This window comes from Zootoca vivipara, chromosome 9, assembly GCF_965207765.1.
Source record: "Zootoca vivipara chromosome 9, rZooViv2.hap1.1, whole genome shotgun sequence".
Lineage (NCBI taxonomy): Eukaryota > Metazoa > Chordata > Lepidosauria > Squamata > Lacertidae > Zootoca > Zootoca vivipara.
The window spans coordinates 17,876,534-17,897,030 of NC_142592.1; the positions used below are offsets into that span (position 1 = coordinate 17,876,534).

Sequence of the window (20,497 nt, forward strand, 5' to 3'; positions counted from 1 at the left end):
GAACTTATGTTTGGTATGATTGTGATCTCTGAGTATGTGTGGACTATATTTTAATTTTAAATCCTAATAAAGTATTTAAAAAAAAAAAAAAACAGAATGCGGCAGCTAGACTGGTGACTGCGGAGCTAGACTGGTGACTGGGAGCAGCCATAAACACCGGTCCTGAGAGACCTGCATTGGCTCCCAGTACGTTTCCGAGCACAATTCAAAGTGCTGGTGTTGACCTTTAAAGCCCTAAATGGCCTCGGCCCAGTATACCTGAAGGAGCGTCTCCACCCCTATCGTTCAGCCCAGACACTGAGGTCCAGCTCTGAGAGCCTTCTGGAGATTCCCTCACTGCGAGAAGTGAGGTTACATGGAACCAGACAAAGGGCCTTTTCGGTAGTAGCGCCCTCGGTAGTGGAACGCCCTCCAATCAGATGTCAAGGAAATAAACAACTACGCTATCTGATTTTTATAAGACATTTGAAGGCAGCACTGTTTAGGGAAGTTTTTAATGTTTGAAGTTTTATCACTTTATTATTATTATTAATATTCTGTTGGTTTCCGCCCAGTGGCTGGGGAAACCCAGCCAGATGGGCAGGGTATAAATAAATATAACAACCACCACCACCACAACAACATCAAATAACCTGATCTCAATGCAGAAACAATGGTTCTTGCAATCAGATCCTTCACATAAATATAGTACAGTATAATGCAGATATCACTTTGGATTTTAAACAATACAGGAGGTCTGCAGATACAAATTTATGCCAACATGCACTCTGGGTGAATCAGAAAAACCTAACTGCTTTTGAGAGTAAAGGTTTAATAACCAAGTAGAGGCTCAGCTGTAGAATTGGAAAGCTGGTAGTATCAAACTGTATTTTTTTTCTTTACTGCCTTTGTTATTGTAAAATGTTAATTTATTCTCCATATATTGAATTTAGTAACTGTAAAGATAAAATAGCTGGGATTGAGTATCAATTTGCATTGCTGCCAGGAACACTGTCGTAAAGTATTTCAAATGATTTGTTGTTGCCTGTGTGTTGGAGCTAAAAAGACATCCTTAATAATCATGAAATCATTTTTCAAAAAGACATATGACAAGTTCTAAAAAAAAAAACATGTTGCCTCTATACAATACAGGCAGATGCATGGCAACAGAAAACAATGAAAAGGGGTGGTAGTGGGGAAGAGAATCCTAAATATCAGCCACAGCAGAGATAAACTGGAATGAACAAAAAGAAGGTGGAAATAATGTTCAAAAATATTGTGCTACAATGAGATGAGTTTATATTTCTGGAGTGTTTTTCCTCACTTTCATTCAGACAGGAAAATTTATACACATTCTTTTGGTGCCATATTTGATGTAAATCATAACCAAAGGAAAGGGAACACACTTTAACCTGCATCATTAGGTCACTGTATAGATTATTTATTTATTTAGCCTAATACAATGAATTATTCCTGAATTTTTCATGCAGATCTCCTGCTTCAAGGAGAAAAGTCAACATTTGTATTGTATTGCTATGCCAATCCATAGCTGAACTATGAAAATTGATGCAGTTGCTGCTGTGGTTGTGAAGTCCGAGTCCAAAATGTGTCACAAATTGTGCTGGCCTAGGGTCGCTGTTCTTGACTGAAGATAGATTGTCTGTCTATCATCGCCACCACCATCATCTGCTGTGGCATGCTTGTTGTGAAATAATTTGTTCCTCTGGAAAGTCTGTCCGGGGACTCGCCATGTACCGGTATTCTTTCAGAAGACAGCTTTTTTTAATCCAAGCTGACAGTTGGCTATATTTGATCTTCACTAAATTTCTTTGAGCTGGATTAACTGATGTTATATTTAACAGTTTGATAATGATGATATTCACTCATAATTTGATTGTTCTGAACAAGGGGTTTGTCCCCAACTGGAACTCACCAGAACTCAATTCCGGCAGCTCTCAAGTGAGTGCCATTGCCATTCTAAAAGAAGACGGGAGAAGTTCATGGTGAGCTCCATCACCTCTTTTTCTAGAAAAATAGCACTGGTCTGATGGTATTAGCTGTTTTCAATCTTCATCAGACAAGAAAGAAGGGCATGAACCGAAAAAAATTTTTGGAGGGAAATGCAACAAAATGTTGCAGCATAGAGTGGTTCTGTTCAGGATTCCAGCTCCTCCTGACCATTCCCCTCTGCCATATATATGTTCATTGTGCTCTGAACATGCTGCTATATCTGTTAAGTATGTGGGTGGTGCTATAAGCAATGGCCCCCAGAGATATCAGATAGTTGTTAGTATATATGATTTATACAGGACCTAAACATACTAGGTTCCAAACAGCATGCCAAAATTAACACTAATGCAAAATGGCAGTAAGATCCTCTCTTTCGCATGAGATCTGCAAGTGTGCCTTCGGATCCAAAGATTTAGTTGGACAGATATCATATTCGAAACAGAGACAAAACATTTCATTTAGTGACTGCTGACAGCAACCCGTGTTGTCTCTCCATAAACCATTTTTAATGCGATTGTGTTCAATATTTCAGCACCCACCCCAAAGAATGGTTGTTGAAATGGAGCAGGGTTATTGCAGGATATGGTATCACACCGCATGGGAGGGATGTGGGCTAGTGGTACTCACTTGACTCCCTCCCCAGTGTAGGCTTAGATCCTTACACACACTATCAACTTTGAGTGCAGTAGAGTTGTTGTTTCCCCCCCCCAAAAAAATTACCCAGTTCTGCAGCACTGCAGTGTGTCCTTTATGTAACCAGGATCTGATCCCGTAACCAAATACTCTTTTATGTTTGTCACTGTTTTGTGGACGGGAGACAAAAGATGAGATCTTTCTCTTTGAACGTTTCTCAGTGTGTTTTCCACAGCATATTCCGCAAGCCCTCCATTTGAAACGTAGCTTGTATCACCCGATTTTCCTCTATTATAGCTGTGCTTTTTCTCCTTTATTTTGTAGTTATTTCACTCCTTATCTCAAACAGTTTCTCAAGACGGCACTATCTCATTAAAACAAAAATTGGAATTGTTAACCTCCCTATTCTCAGTAGTTTCTCAAGGCATTCTAAGGACACAAGAGATAGAATCAAATACCCTTTCAGCTTTCAGAAGTATTCTTAACAGTGAAAACTGTTTAAAGATGGACAATGAGGTTGTTCCAGTCAAACTCCCATAATGCCCAAGAGTGAGCCAGAAAATCTAATCACGTTGTCCTATGTTGAGACTTTTAAAGTTGCTGATCAAGGACAGCTTTGAATATAAGCAATAGTTAGATGTACTACAAATTTGCCAAATCAAGTTATTAAACACTAATAACTTAAAACACACACACACCAGCAAACCTGTAATGTTAGCTGCTGGGGCCAAAGTCTTATTTGCCTGAGTATCTGGACTAGAGTAGCCCCACAATTGGCAATTTCCTTGTTCATTTCTGCTCTTTGAATGGTCCACCAAGGCATTGGCCATATGTCCTGAATTGGTAGATACAGTATGGCTAATTTTGTCTCTGGTGTCTCTTCTTTCAAAGCAGCTAGCAAAGCCCTGGTTGAGATTTATGGGCCTTAATAGCATGGGTAGGAAGTTAACATGAGTTTCATATGCATAAAGTGAATTGAACCAATACCAAACCGCGACATGACTTGGGCTTGTCCAAGTTCATCCAGTCCTGCCCTATCCACCTTCTAGACTTCCCCATGAGCGTCAGTTCCCAGGTGGAAGATAGAAATGTTAGGAAGCAATGTGCATGATGCTGCTTCCATATGGAGTACCATCAAAGAGAAGAGCTTTTGGCGGTAGTGTGCCCTCAATGTAGCCAGTACCTGTAGGTCCTGTTATCTACATGCTTACTATCTGAAAAGTCACTTATCCACATGTAAAGAATTATGCCCAAAACCTCACTATTGCTCCACAGATTCAGATATCCGAGAAGCTGGCTTCCTTACTTCCTTGTTTGTTTGTGTTTTGCTGGTCGGTGGCAGCCATTTTCAGGCAGAAACCACAGAGAGCAAGGGAGCAAGTTTGGATACATTGGAGAGCAGGGGGAGCAAGCAAATGAGAACAGGAGAAATCAGACAAATCAATTCTCTCTCTCCCCCCATCTCTCTTTTGCTGATTAGCTGCCAACATTTCAGGAAGAAACAATGGATAAAGGTATGGGATAATCAGCATCATATAACCAACATGCTTAAGTCTAATTAATGCACAAAGAGGTTAATACCATAGAGTAAGGTGTCCTGCCAGGCTTAGCTATGTCAACTTCCCTTACCTTGGGAGGAAATAGGTAATAAAACCCTGTTCCTCCTCTTAAGCTACCTGAAAAGTTCAGAGTATGAAGAGGTTTAATCTGGTTGCTCCAGCTCAACTGCATTGCTCTCATCAGCCATTCTTGACTTCCTATAGCAATAATTTAGGAACTTCCACCACTTTGTAAGTAAGCCAAGTTTTAGTGCTTGTGCAATTTTCTGAAGGACGTGAAACTGGCCATTGGAGGGTGTATAAGTAAACCATCATTTAACTTGCCAAACATGGCCTTTTCCTATGCTGGAGGAAGAGCGAAGGTTTGGAAAGAAACCCTTTAAATTGATATTTTGGAACTCACTTGGAGGGGTGTATTTTCAAGCTCTAACAGCCTATATTCCCATGTTTTACTTTGCTGCATATTCACCTCTCTCTCTCTTTCTCTCTCTCTGGGATCTATATATATACAGTGGTACCTCTACTTACGAATTTAATGCGTTCCGAACACACATTTGTAAGTCGAAAAAAATTGTTAGTCGAATCCCATAGGAATGCATTGGGAGAAAACATTCGTAAGTAGAAGCAACCCTATCTAAAATTTCGTAAGTAGAAAAAATCCTATCTAAACCTCATCCAAGATGGTGGACAGAGCTCCATTCGTAAGTAGAAACATTCATAAGTAGAGTTATTCGTAAGTAGAGGTACCACTGTATATCACCAGCCAGATCACACATCAGAAATATTTCCAAAGGTTAGGTGAATGCTTGCTTAACGAACAATTTCCAGGGAATGCATTGCGTTCAGGCCCGTCTTACCCATGGAGGCTAGTGACGCGGGGCGCCAAGTTCTGGAGGGCGCCAGGCAAAAGTCCAGGAACACTGAACAAGCGTGCTGAGTGAGCAAGGGCACGTGCGTCACTCCCGCCGAGCGTTGGCTCAGTTTTTCCCCTTTTAGCCTGCAGGCGCCAAATTCTGTGGGGCGCCAGAAGGCTAAAAGGGAAAAAACTTAGCTGATGCTCAGCAGGAGTGGCACACGTGCCCTTGCTCACTCGGTGCAGGCCCACTTGCTCGGTCTGCTGCTTGCCATGGCCTCCGCAGCATGAAGTGGCCAGCTAAGCCAGGAGATGTCGCATCCATCCTCCGCCTCTTCCCCACCGGAGGAGCCATCTCCAGCCACTGCCCACCTCCTCCAGCCCTAAAAAAAGGTCAACAAGTCGGGGGGGCCCGCCAGAGGGATATTTGCACCACGGCGCCGGACATGCTTAAGACGGCCCTGATTGTGTTCAGTAAATGGGACCTGCATGCACTTAAAATGCCCATCAAGACATAGGCACAAAACAGTAGCCTTTCCAAACACCCAGAAGAGTCACAAATACTTTGCAATACATTTCTTTTAAGAACTCTCGAATTGGCTCCAAATGTAATGCATGAATTGACATCAAAACCAGGAGCATGAAAATGGGATAGTGAAGTGTTAGCAATGTAACTGAGTACATGACTATTGGCCTGATCAGTGACATTTCACTGTGAGATCACTAATGTGGCTAATAGAGTCAGACCAATATAGTTTCTGTTGCTTGCTTTAAAAATTATGCAGTCAAATTGAACAATAAATTTGTAGGACTCTAAGGTCATCTAAGAAGGGTTGCACTGCACTGAAGCAATTCCTTTGTATGGGCACACAATCTGACACTTTATGGCATACAATAAAATAATACCATTATCATCTGATCAACTACATTAATGTCTGTCGTAAAGAAAGCGGAAGGGGATCAAGGTGAACCACGTAAGAAGCAGGTTCAGGATGAGCAATAAGTTCAGCAAGACAAATCCAGATGGGAAGGATGCTAGTTTAGCATAAGAGTTGTGCAAAAAAATCTCAGGTTCAATCTCTAGGTAGGACTGGGGGAAACTCCTGCCTGAAACCTTGGAAAGCTTCTACCAGCTTTCCTGTAGCCCTTCAGATGTTGCTGGACTTCCTCCACCATAAGTCCCAGCTAGCATGGTGACTAATCAGGGTCAATCGGGCTGCAATCCAATAACATCTCTGGAGGATGACAGTTCAGCTACCCTTGGTGTAGACAGTACTGAGAAAGATGGAGCAATGGTCCGACGCACAATAAAGTAGCCCCTTAACAGTTTAGGAAGCAAGCCATATAAAGCTTGCTAGCCGTGATGATACTTAGCATTTATGTGGTTTCTCCCAGTAGTTCCTGAAACAGTTTTGTAAGGTTGGCTGATACTTTTACAACTATCCAGGGACCTCTCAGCTCACAGCTCTTACCTTACTATAGTATTTGGCACAAAACCTTTACCAATGACAAGCAACATATATCACGTGTGAAAACAGGTCCACAGATTTTCTTCAGTGGCAACACAGCCTAAAATGGTAATTCTGGACTGGTGTGGTGGAGGGTTATTGCAAGCGTTGTGTTACATCAGTCTCCAGCATCTGCACTGGCTTCCCATAACCATCATGGCACAGTTAAAAGGTGATGCTTTTAGGCTATAAGGCAAGTCATTTCTTGTGTCCCACTGTGATTGATTTAGCCAGCTGATGGTGTTATTTCATGGCAAACACATATGGCATGTGTAAGCAAGCATTTTATGTTTCAGTCCCCTTTTGTGAAAGTCCTTGCCTTTAGAGGCCCATTAAAGATGTGAGATTTAAATTATATTATTGTTTCAATGTAATGTTTTCACCTGTTTCACCAAGGTGAGTTCGCAATATCATGGTTCATTTTTGCTTATAACATATGCATTCAGTTTAGCTTTAGCACATCATGTGGTTCACACATAAGCTTCCCTTTTAGTTCTTACAGTGATCCCAGTCTACTGACTGGATCACACTTCAGCTGCCATCATTCCTCACATCAAATGCAATTTGCAAACCTCTATAGTAACAGGCTGCCAGTTCCAATTATTGATGCATCCCTTCTCAAAATTTTAAATAAAGAAAAAATAACTTCTGCCATTTCTATTTCTCCTGCCAAATCCATAACAGCAAGCTCCCCTGTTAGCAACAGAACAGTTTGGTGGCTGTGTTTATTGTTTGATATGTTTACTAGTTAATCTGCACTCTTTTTAGCTGCATTGTGAGGCAAACTGAAAGTTTCACTAGGCATGTTGTATAGACAAGTTGCAGAAGCAAATCCCAAATACTGTCATTTTGGGTGAAATGTTAGCTTACACCAGGCCCACTTAACTTGTCACTGACACCAAGTCCAACACAGTTCCTCTTCAACAGTCAAGTTAAGCAATCTTCCATGTGCTTACAAACCCCTCCTCTTCTTTCACCTATTTTTGCAGTCCAAGGCACAAAAGCTCCCCACCAAAAAGAAGGTTAACAGAACCCTAGTGACTTACCTTTCAAGTCCCAAGTGGTGGTGTCAGTGAGGAAGCATCCCGTGGCCTCGCCGTGGCCACTGTTGGCCTCCTCTCTTGGGTAGCTCATAGTGGTTGTTGGAGAGCAGGCAAGGAGGAGGAGAGCCTGCCGCCACCAAGGCTCAGCCCCGTGCCGGCTCTGAGGGGCAGGCAGAAGGCAGGGCCAACCTGGGCGAGAAGAAAGGTAGAGGTGCAAAATTCAGTGGTCAGCTTGCTCAATGGGGCAAGATGGTTTGAGCATGTAACACCAATGCTGACCCAACCCACTGGGTGACAGTTGGTTTCCAGGCCCAATTCAAAGTGTTTGTTTTGACCCATAAAGCCTTAAATGGCTCAGGACCACAATACCTCAAGGACCATCTCTCCCCTTATGAATCAACCCAGACCCTGCGATCATCACCCAAGACTCTTCTTTGTGTGCCTCCTCCATGAGAGGTCTGGAGAGTGGCAACATGAGAGTGGGCCTTTTCTGCAGTGACGCACCACTTGTGGAATCCTCTCACCAAAGAGACCCACCTGGCACCTTCATTAGACATTTTAAAGCACCAGGCAAAAACTTTCCTCTTTTTCCAGACCCTTGACTAATTAAAATCTATGGCCTTTTAAACTGCAGGTCATGTTTTGGTTTGTTACTGTGTGGTGCATTTTTGTTTTTTTATATTGCAAACCAACCTGTGATCCTCAGGATCAAGGGCAGTGTAGAAATTGAATACTATTTTTAAAGGGATCTATATTAGTCAGAAATTAATAGATCTAATTATTTTTAATGTGTCTACTCTGAGTAGAATCAACATTGGATACAGTCCTAAAAATTCAATCCAGTTTATAATGCAAACTTCTTTTCTTGACTCATAAACTGTGGGATTCTTCATTAAATATAAGTTTCTACAGTGTTCCAGAAGTCAATAAAATCTCAAACTGTGTGTGGAAATAATGGGGGGGAAATGTTAAAACACCAGCTTTTGGTAGAGCCCGCCCCCCCTTTTTTATTTTTACTTTTGTAAAGCACTAAGATTCTGTATGCTCTCAAAAGTAAGTTGGTGCTTGGAATTATAATTATACGTGGAGCACTAACTTTAGGAGCACTAACTTTAGCTTCAAGTGGATTTTTATTTGAATTTAAATGGTTTGCAATCTGAAAATTGCCAAGAAGCCCAGAGAAGTTCAGCAACTTTTAAGGGGGGTGCACTAGTTTAGCAGATTCTAATCTTCTAATCAAGTTTAAAACAAACCTTATCAGTTCCTCTGCAAATGGCATAATTAGTTTAAGGAATTGGTAAGAAGCAAGGTATAAGACATACAACATTGTAGTTTAAAAAAACCCAGATGCTATTCCCTGGTTACACTATCAAGTTGCGTAGTAAGCTTTTAATGGAGCAAATATTGATGTTGCCCAAATTAAGCTTTGTTTGGATGACATCCAGCTCCCTAGAGCTCTAGTTACGGAGTCCATAGCTCTACTAGATAAGATTTTGCAAGATGAGGTTAAAGAGGCAATTGCCTCTTAAATTATCAATGATCCCCTGGGAAGGGTGGCTCATGGCAGTCTGTTATGAAAATGTAATGAGATCTGACGAAATGCTTACCAGCATGTAATTGTATGTAATGTGATATTTTAAGCATGTACATGGTGCCTGTAGCAAAAAGTACAAATGCTGGGAGAGACATATGGGGGCAATTAAGCGGATCTAGTTGATGAATAAACGTAACGAAAATGTAGTTAAAAGTGGTAGCAAACCAGTTGTAAATCACATAGCCACAACCCTGTGCATTACTGCAGAAATATACGTCTCAGTTAATTAGCATGGCTCAAAAATAACGTGGAGGGGAAATTATTTTTCATGGTACATTTCTGCTCAGAAGAAAAATGTTTTTACCGGTAGTTATTGAGAATAGTTAAAAGAGTCATAGCATTTCTAAGGGGGCCACATAGAGATATGCCGAAATCCAACAGAATCAAGCTTGTTGAAATCCCAACTTGGAGTTAAATCCTAAATCCTTGTGTACACCTGCGTTTTTCTCAGAATTCTTAGAATATAGGAAGTTCGTTCACAACTCAAACACTGTTGACAATGGTCAGCAGTAGCTCTCCTGAGTTTCCCAGAGAAGTTGTTCCCATTACCTGTTACCTGTTCTTTTTCAGGTGGAGGTGCAAGGGATTGAAATCTACCTTGGATTTGATTCATTATATTTCTACGGTGCTTTTCATTCAAATGAACCGCACCCTAGAAATATAGTAAATCAAGTCAAATGGTGTGCGAACGTCCTATTCGGAAGCAGCTTGCCAGTTAGGATGGAGCTGCTACTTTAGCTTCCCAGCAGAGGCTCAATTAAGCAAGTCAACATCTCCCAGTGGGGTTCACACTTAGGAGGTTATAAAGGGCTGAGGCTCCATTTCTTCCCTGCTGAAACAACATACGAGCTTTGTGGTTGTACAGCACAACCTGAGCCCTCCTATACACCCAGTGTCTTGCCTCAGTCTGCCTGAACCTTAGCACCACAGCACAGCAACATATTTACTATCCCGAGATTAACTGATAGGGACTACGACTGTCCATCATACTGAACACAATATATTCACACCAATATTCATGCCAATAGTTCGGTTTTTGTTTGCACTTTCTCTTCAATAGAACAAGCATTCCAAAAATCAATGCACATCTTGCATTGCATAAATCCTCCTATGAAAGACTGACCCAAGTTAGATAATCAGAAACCCCTCCTCTGTTTACCCTGCCTACATCATCTCACTATTCATTTCTTTATAGCCCCACTTTATCTATTGCAGCTGTGTGTTTTGAGGAGAGCACTGCAGCCCAATATATCGTGTTTCTCACATTTTAAGACGTGCCTATAAAATAAGCCATGGCACGATTTTCTCAAGGCAATAAAATATAAGGCATCCCCCCAAAATAAGACATTCTGGGGTACCGGTACTATACCATGCTGGGAGCAGGTCCGGATGGCGCTTCCATAAGGAACAGGAAAAGGAAGATGCCTGTCCTTGCTGGAAGCGGATGCGCAACGTGCGCCGCATGGAGCTCAGATGGAGCGGGAGCCAGCAGAAGCTGCAGCACGCCCCGTGCCGAGCCCCGACCCAGCAGGACCCTGCGCAACCCGCGGTGCGCGACGCGCCAAGTCCCGACCCAGCGGGACCCGACAAGGGCAGCAGTGCGTGCCGCACCGAGCCCCGACCCAGTGGGAGCCGACAAAGGCAGCAGTGCACGCTTTGCCGAGCTCAAACCCAGCAGCGGGACGTGGCAAGAGCTGCAGCACGCGCCATGCCGCGCCCCGACCCGGCGGCGGGACCTGGCAAGAGCCGCAGCGTGCACCACTTGGAGCCCCGACCCAGCGGGACCCAGCAGCGTGCCCTGCGGAAGCGCCAACAAAGCGCCCAGCAGCGCAGCAGCCAGTTCCGGGCGCCAAGCTGCAGCAGGAATAGGAGGTAATTTAAAAAAATAAAACACCCCCGAAAATAAGCCATAGGCTTATTTTCTTAAGTAAAATAAATATAAGACTGTGTCTTAAAATGTGAGAAACACGGTAGTAGTTGGCCATTCTGCAAATTTTGTCTTCCTACATCTATTACAAATCCATGGTGTCAGGGGTTCTTGTGGCTACTCTTGAGTAACGGCTCTCCACATCTTCTTGTCTTTAAGATATTTTTATTGTGCATAATATTAACAGTGCAAAGTGCCTGCAAATCATGTCTGCTTAGTCTGTGTCAGAACCTCGCAATGGCTTCTTTCTATTTCGTTCCCAACATAACAGCTTGGGAACGCCAAAGTGCCTCCCCCTTGTCCTACGGGGAGCCGTTCGTCTCAATTCAGGCGTTGGGGGGAAGGGCTGTCCTTCTGACTGCTCTCCGGTCCCTTCCTCCCCACCTTTCTCCCCCTCCACTCTGTCTGACACTGCTAGACCCTCGTCTATCCCCCGCTGCTTCTTGACTCCTGTAATCTGATCCGCTGCTGGACTTACTGCTCTGTGAGGAACTCGACCTGATGAGGGGAGGCTGTTCCCTATAAGCCTTCCCCCTTACACATGACCATATTTCCCCCTCCTCAGGTGAGTGATTGTTTTCCCTTCTATTACACATTTCCTAAGGAATTGTGATGTTTTTACCCTCCACTGTTTGAAAGTTGTGCAACATGTTTTAAGGAATGACAATAGCACGAAGGTAGGTTGGCCGCTTGCTCATAACACATCACCAGAAAGGAGGACAGAGATGCCAATTCAGAAGTGCTTACTGTAATTTATGATGAACCATAGGGCATCTGCCCTTACTGGGGAAGGCTGTGGTCAAGTGGCCCATGTGCCAGATAAGTATTTGGTTCCATCTGTTAAATAATCAAATGCGCAAGATAGTGCAGCTATTGATTACATGTGTCCTCTGGTTCAGACCTTTGCCTCGGGCCAGGAAAGCCTGGAAGATCCTTACCTAGCAGTAAGTCCAGACTCTTGAATCACACTGCCTAGAAGCATCTGAAGCCAATTTCACATTGTTCCACATGGAATGTAATAAAGAAAAGGACAAGCCTTGCAAATATAGCTTGCCTCAATATAAAAATAGTGTAATGGGGTAGAGATTGTTCCCTTCCACTCAAAAACAAATAGTTGATATTGGGTTAGAAATCTGTAATAGCTTTAAGAGACAGATTTAGTAGGTCTTAATTATGGAACTTTTGTAAGCCTCGGTGATTTACTTCCGCCTACATCTTATAAAATGAAAATATTTTATAGATTTACTAAAAGTTTTCAAGCTTTTCTCTGTTCATTAGCTTTGGGGGCGAAGGAATTCATTTTTATAGCTGTATTAGTGACTATAATTAAATATTAACTTCAAGGTTTGGACTGCGAATAACTATGTAAGCAATCATTTCCTGGAGTTAACAACCACCATTACTTAATAAATTTAGAACTGTGCCTTTCCAACTTTTGCTGCTCTCGGAACAGGATATTTACATATTGTCTTTGTAATAGGAATTGCTTCATGGTATTTTGCCTCACATCCCACTTGATCTGAATATAAAAGTAAGCGAGGCATGTCTCGGAGATTTCTTATTGTGAAAAACCTGGGGTTAAATTGAAAGTGATAGATTCAGAATGAATTGAATTTATACCAGGTCAGAATTATTCCTTGCTGCTTCCAAAGCTTCTCCTCTTCCCCGAGGGGAGGGGTTGTGAGTGGGTCTGGCTTCCCGCGCTTTGCAGTGGGCATGGATGGCCCACTGAGTCACAGAGAGTCCATGGCTGGCGTCATGCCTGCAGCCAGCCAATACAGTGGGCTGGGTGTGTGTGTGTGGTTTGCCGCTCTTAAATGAGCGCGGAACTGTGGCTCAGCCTGTTTGTTTCCTGCATGCACAGATCGCCTACCCCTCCCTTTGAAGGGTATTCCGTTAAAGGAATCTGGTGGTCGTGGTTCCTGTCCGAAGCCCACGTGGTGGCTAGTCTCATGGCACGACCCTCCGGTGACTCTAGGGGAGAGCTTCCAGTTGATTTGCATCAACAGGCTCCCCCTATAGGTTGTTAACCCTTGTGTGACTTCCTGCAGAGCGGACAGCAGTCAGGTATAGTCGGTTTGGATCCAGTGCCTAAGCCAATACCACTCACATTCTGTAACCAAATGAAGTTGTGGCCTTTTTTAGCCCATTAACCTAAAATATTTATGTCCATGTGTCTTATTTCATCATAAAGCGGAGGACGGGGCCTCGACTCACAACCAATTTCAATCCAGCTGAAGTTCAGCATTCTACAAAAAACATGGCCATAGGGTACTTACTTATAAGCAGGACATAGTGGACTGCAACCAGGAGAGTGGTGTAGTGGGGCATGTCATTTTAGGGGGTTAAACTTATTTTTTTGCAAATTTCTCCAGTAAGGCGGTTGGTCTTAAAAATATGTTTTTGGGTGTGAGGAATTATAATTACTATTATTTTTGTGATTGGACAACTTTTAGCTTGGTAAGTCTACGTTTGATGAAGAAACACTTAAGCTGCTTCCAGAAAACCAAAGATTTTAAGTTTACTTTTGAAAATGTTGCTGTTATTATTAAGCATTACCTGACAACAACAACAATATCTAACTGCAAGTACTTGGCAATCATTTTTAATTATTTCTATGCAATTTTACACACATTCTAGTAAATTATATTAGATTCAAGTAGGTAGCCATGTTGGTCTGCCATAGTAAAAAATAAATTAAGACAATTATTTAAAAAGATAGTTTAAAGGACTCTTCTTAAAAGCCTTAAAACTCCCTTAAGAGAATCAAGCCTTCAAAAAAGTTATAGGATCTAAGAAAGTCTTTAAAAGAATCCTTCCAAAAGAATTTAAAAATGATAATGTAGCACTTTAGAGACCAACTGAGTAGTTTTAGGTTTAAGATACCCGAAGAAGTGTGCATGCACACAAAAGCCTATACCTAAAATATCATATAACTTTGTTGAAGACTTTATTCTTTTAAAGGCATTTTTAGGTTTTTAAGAAGTGTCTTTTAAAAACTATCTTCTTAAAGAATAGTTTTAATTAAATTATATTAATTTAACCAAAATATACTTTGAATTCCCAACCATGTTACAACTCTTTAGCTCCCCTCATTTTTGAAAGTTGAAAAATGCAACAGTGTCCAAATGGTGCAATGAAACCGCCCCTTCCCACACACTGCAACGGAGAGCAATAACAAACAAGGAAGTCTCTGTTCACAAGCTTATAATCTAAAAGACAGACAGACAGACAGACAGACAGACAGACAGACAGACACATACATACATACATACATACATACATACATACATACATACATACGGGGGGGGGGGAATGCACCAGTTCTTAAAGGTTCTAAATTCTGATAATTATCAGCTGGAAGCTAGTCAGGGAAATCGTGTCCTTCCTTAAAGAGGGCACATGTTGTGGTGCCGCCTGGCAACCAAACCCTGTGTTGTGGGTGGGTACGATTGGATAGCCACAACACCCTATTGGTAGGTCCCCTGATGCTGGGTTTAATCAGGCCAATGGGACGCTAGCCAAACCAATCAAGGGACCTATATATGCCCATGCACGTGACCCAGAGCTTCTTCTTTTGAGCAGTGCATCGGAATACCCGCCCACCTCTCCCTACATTTAGGGCTTGTGCACTTGACCTTGCTATGCCGTCGTGTGTCATCTGTCATTGGGACAGGGGCACGGCAGGAATTTTCCCCACTTGGCTGATTGGCTAGTGCCATTTGGGTTTCGCCTGCCGCGTAGCAAATTGTCACAACTTGTAAGGTTGCGGATAGGCTCTGGTTCAGGTGAGAGGGATGGGGGAACGCTCTGGCCACCCCTATGTGAAGGATATTCCATTAAAGGAATCCAGGGACTCAATGGTTTGGTCAACCCTGAGAGGGGTTGTGCCTGTGCCTGAGTCCAGGGGGACATCTGGGTGGTAGACATAGCATGTCCTCAGCTTTCCACCTATCCAGGTGTTCACCCTAGGGCTGACCTATGCTGTTGCCCTGGGTCAGCGCTACCTGCAAGGGTGCAGGGAGCTAGTTGAACCAGAGCCTATGCAACCACTCACTTGGCCTAAATTCTGCCAGAAACCAAACCAAAATTTGAGTCAAATGTGTGTTTATTTAGGGGGGGAGGTTTAAAGGTCTAAACACGCAAAAGAGCAGCTCTGCAGAAGCATTGGAGAAAGCCTTGCTTTGCACCTCCACACCTTCCGCGGCAACCAAGAGGAATGGCCGATAACATTTGACAGTTGAGGGAGAAGAAGAGCCAAACAGAGCTTGTCTCTCAGCAGAACTGACAGAATGGGCAAATTATGTGCCTGTTGTTACAGCTGTGAAATTATTGACAATCCAGCCTTTGGTTCTCAATCTTGCAAGATAAGAAAGAAGATAAAAGGGGAAACTAGAAATGGGATGCAGGGCGTGTGGGAGGAAGTTTGAGCAGTATTCTAGTGTTTGGAGATAAGGAAAGAATGATTGAAAGTGAGAAGGAAGGAGCGCAAGCCTCTTGGACAGAAATAAAAAATTCTTCCTGTGGCGGATGCTCGAAAACTGGAGTAACACAAGAGTCTCTGTTGCAAAAGGTTGAACAGCATACATACATAAATTCCAAAGAACCATAAAATTACATGGCTTTCACTCACATACGATCTTTGTGAACTTGCACTTACTCTCCTTATGTTTGAACAAATGATAAACAATCTCCACTTCCAGTGCCACTTTATTATATATCCTTTGAGAAATCATGCTTATGTATACTGTGACTAGGGATTTTTTTTTCCAGCCAAAGCTCACTGGAACTGAATTCTGTCACCTCTCAGGTGGGCACCATTGCCCATTACAAGAGAACAAGGTAGACACTCATAGTGAGTTCCGGCAACCTCTTTTTCTAGAAAAATAAGCAGGAAATCCAATATTAAACCTTCAGGTTTATAAAATGCCTGTTTGGGCAGCATGGTTTAATGAGTCAAACCACTCCTTTGCTATCTCCCTCTGGAGATACAGCTTATACAATAATACATCAAGTTGGTTGACCTTACTTTTTTAAAGAGCAGCTAATTACAAATTTTATAACCAAACCAGCTCTAAACTAGAGTAAGGTGGAAAAGGTCAAGATTACAGATTGCCACAGGAAACAAGGCAACATCAATTTAGGAAGAAAGGTTGCAATCAACATTATTTGAAGCAGTGCATAGGGTTTCCACTAATTTACTCATTCGTTTGGGTAGCTTCATCAATTACTTCCATTCCCTGCCATGGAGCCTTCCTTGTTCCTTCCTGACACCACCAATACTACTCTCTTCTTATTGAGGAGCTTGCCTTCTTCCTACTTCCTCAATATCTTCCATACAAAACAGGTGAATTTATTCACCTGATTTATTCTACTGGATATTATGCTGTGAAGGAGAAAGGTTCACATTACATCACTGTGTCGAGCTCCTGGAATCCCCACCCATTTTAGCAAAATCATGGCCCCACAACTTTCTACAAACAGTAGTGAAAGTGATGCTGTTGGCACAAAAAGCGAGGGGATTGGTCTACCTTGCTACTTCCCCTGTGAATTTGAGCACCGATCTCATTAGGCTACTATTTATTGTCCTGTTCCATTATGGAATCCCCCAATCCATTATGGAATCCCACTTTTTAATGCCATCTAACAAACACAATTGATCCAAAGCATCCTTATAAAAATAGGTCACAAATCTGAAAGGCCCATGATAGCTTATGGCCAGAGCCTTTTCTTACCAGAAACTGAAATCTGCTGGATGATGTTTGACATTTCTGCTTGTGAGAGCTAGACATAATGGTACTGAAATGGATCTCTCTAAGTAATGCAGTATGTCCGCTGTTTCCCACAGGATACTAAAAATGACTGGTTACAACTGTGCGTTTCTGTCAAAGTGGAAGCAGTTTACATTCCCTTGAGCAATGTGGAATCTGCTAGTTGACAGAGACAACTGACAAAGGGAAAAAAATTGCTTTGTCCCAAGCCAGGGGCAACGTAAGCGAAAATCACACCTAGCTACAAAGCCAACTGGTTAGTATTGACCGTAAAAGAAAGTTTGATTACTTATTTTAAAAACTTAGACTTTCATTTCATTGAAAATATGACCAAGAGGCTTCCAACAAAAATATATGAAACCATACAGTAAAAACCATACAAAAAAGTGAGAAACAGACATCAAATAAGCATTGTGAAAAGATGTATTCTTGATTGCCTGCACACTCCTGGCAGAATAGAGAAATTTTCAGCAGGCATTTAAAAGTTGAAATGGAAGGCACCTCCTCAATCTCTGTTCGCAGAGTATTGCACAATACTGGGCTGATAACATTAAGATTGTGTATCTTGTTGTTATCAAGTGAGCTTTGCCAACTCTGAGAATGACCAACGTTGCTCCCAAAGATGATCTCAATGATCAAGCTAGATATAAGGCAGGCATAGGCAAACTCGGCCCTCCAGATGTTTTGGGACTACAACTCCCACCATCCCTAGCTAACAGGACCAGTGGTCAGGGATGATGGGAATTGTAGTCCCAAAACATCTGGAGGGTGGTTAGGATGTTGGGTGGCTGAACTGCTCTTGCTGTGAGACTAAAAATCACATTAGTGTTTGTTAGCTGGATCCCTGAAATAGCCTATTTGCTTCACCAGGACATTTCCATAATGCAGAAATAGTTACAATGGCACTAGACGTTGTCGCATTCTCGGTTGGCATAAAATTTCTAACTTTCCTTTACTTACAAGGGCCAGCCCTACCATTAGGAAGCTGCCTCAGACAGCTGCTTCTGGGTGTCATAAAAAGAGAGCAAATTGTTAGTCATGTAATCCTTTTGGGGCCCTAAATCCAAGACATAGTTAACATAGCTTAGCTCCACTGAAATCAATGTGCTCTGTAGGACCTGGTCAGACTACCCCAGAGAAATCTAAAGTAGAAATTGTATTATTTTTTCCTGGGCCAGTTTCAAATGCTTAATTTAAATCCAACTTTTAGAATGCGAAATTCAAATCTACCTCCATTAGCATGAAGAAAGGAAACTGCATGTTGGGGCTTAAGCCCTATATAGTCACTACAACCCCGTCAATCCAGTACAAATAATCATGAGAGGTGGGAAGTGGGGAAGAATGTGCTAGTTCCATTTCCTATTTTGCCATTTCAGTTCCCATCCACAAGTTGGAAAGCTACTGCAAGAAGCAGTCAGAATTTTCTAGTCATACGGGATCCCGCTCTGTGCACTTTTTGACTCCAATTTCCCAGGATTCCAAAATGGATGGAAACACCTTCCCGACTTCAAAAAAACCCAATCTGCACTATATGTTTAAAGTAGTACCATGCCACTTTAAACAGTCGTGGCTTCCCCAACATAATCATTGGAACTGTAAGTTTGTTAAGGGTGCTGAGAATTGCTAGGAGAAATCTAAGCTACAATTCTCAGGGTGGTTTAACACTCAATTCATTCCTCTTGTTGCCCCCTCACTACCAGCTACCCATGGCTCACTTTGGGACAGTCTGTTAATGGAGAGTAGAAGATACCTAACTGATGTAATCAATTCTGAATTATTTACAGACTTAATGTTTGGCTGTAATATTCACAATGCATATGCATGCAATGTTTCTTAGGAGGTGTAGGTATATGGGGACTATTATATTTGTTTTTAGAAACTGAAAATAAGTTAAGGATAAATAAGAATGAATGAATGAATGAATAAAAAACCCACCTATCAGTCCCTCTTTCCCCTTCTTGCAACCATGGCTGCCAAGTTCTCCCTTTTTTTAAGGGAAATTCCCTTATGCTGAATAGGCTTCCTCGCGAGAAAAGGGAAAACGTTGCAGCTATGCTTGCAACTGAAAACTAAAACAATGCTATTGTTTAATCTTTGGAAAATTCAGTCTATTAATTCTAACTTTGAAAAAAAAGTGCTTTCCAAACTCCAGCTATTATATTACTTTACATTCTACTAATGTGGCAACTCTACCCGAAACAATTGTACAATTACTGCATTGCATGGCAATTAGCATTAATTCTGGCCTCCCAAGTCAGGAGAGCCGAAAACCACCAAGATCATCAGTGTGTGTACATATATATATATGGAAATACAAAGCTCATAAATGCATCTTGTAATTAAAACGAAAATTACGATTCAACAGATGTAATGAGATGTAATTATTAATAACCTCATTAAAGGAGATGATGGATGCAGAAGCTTGCCTGTAATAATTACTTCCTAAAGAAAAGAGGTGCTGTTAATGGGCTAAGCAGTTGATGACACAGAAAATTATAAATAATAGAAATAGCGCACAAATTAATTCCAGATTAGAGAGCTAGAATAGCTTGTGTGTAATAATAGGACAGTCATTTTTCAGCCCTGGATAGGTATCATCATCTATTAGAGATTGCTTTAATTACTCCTTGCCTCCTTTTAGTTTTGTTTTTAATTCTCTCTCAAAAGCAGTCATGCTGAATTAAGCTTGTATCTGGATATCAGTCATGACAAAAAGCACACCAAAACCATACCAAAGGGTTCTGTGAAGGAGGACTTAATTTTTAGGAAAGTGCGCTCTCCTTTTTTTTTGGAGCCTAGATTTCTAAGACAACAACATGGCTTAATTTACTTACTTGTTTGCAGAGTTTTACCATTATGCTTCTGAACATACATTTCAGCAAATTCACACAACTCTGCTGCAGATAATTAGTGCTTATTGCTAAGCTACTTTTGGTAGTAGCAGTGGAAATTGGAGTTCTTGGGACAATCCAAAATTAAACGAAAAATGACAAGAACTATCTTCCTACGCCCCTGGCCTCCAGCATAGAGATGGCATAGCAATAATGTAAGAGGGGGGACCTGTCCACTTTCTGTCCTGACCATTGGCTAGCATCCAAGCTTGAAATGCAGTGGTGGACGACAGCAGCTAGGATCCTTTATGAACAAAAATGGAAAGAAGTAGTTCCAACCAAAAAAGAATGGATAAGTAAAGAGATGGACGCTGTGGAATCAGCAAAATTAACAGCTAAAACAAGAAAACCTAATGATTGTTTTGCAGACGGATGGAAGCCTTTTTCGGACTATTTAAAGAAATATTATAGTATGACGAATTCACAAGCAGGATTTGAACTGTGAGCAGCAGAATGAATGAGAGATTATTGCATTTTTGTTATGGTATAAGAGAGAGACGATAGGGTGCAGCAGGAGGGAGAAATAAATAAATAACCGCCATGGAAACTGGGATGGGAAGCCGACAAAACAAAACAAGATATTATGTATTGGAATGTATTGTGTAAAATTTCTGAAAAATTAATAAAATATAACTAAAACGAAAGAAATGCAGTGGTGAATTGCACCTCCGCTCCTCCTTGATCCCACTTAGGACTGTCCTGTAAGAATATGTAATATCTTCCCATCTC

The 20,497-nt window shown here is 41.8% G+C and overlaps 1 long non-coding RNA gene across 1 annotated transcript in view; it reads right to left on the reverse strand.

Moving 5' to 3' along the window:
* Positions 1 to 5,366: 5,366 nt before the first annotated feature.
* Positions 5,367 to 20,497, reverse strand: part of LOC118091360 (uncharacterized) — a 132,456-nt gene continuing 117,325 nt past the window's right edge. The window contains exon 3 of the long non-coding RNA XR_015945811.1: positions 5,367 to 7,774. This is a non-coding gene — a long non-coding RNA (uncharacterized LOC118091360). The remainder of the gene's footprint in view (positions 7,775 to 20,497) is intronic.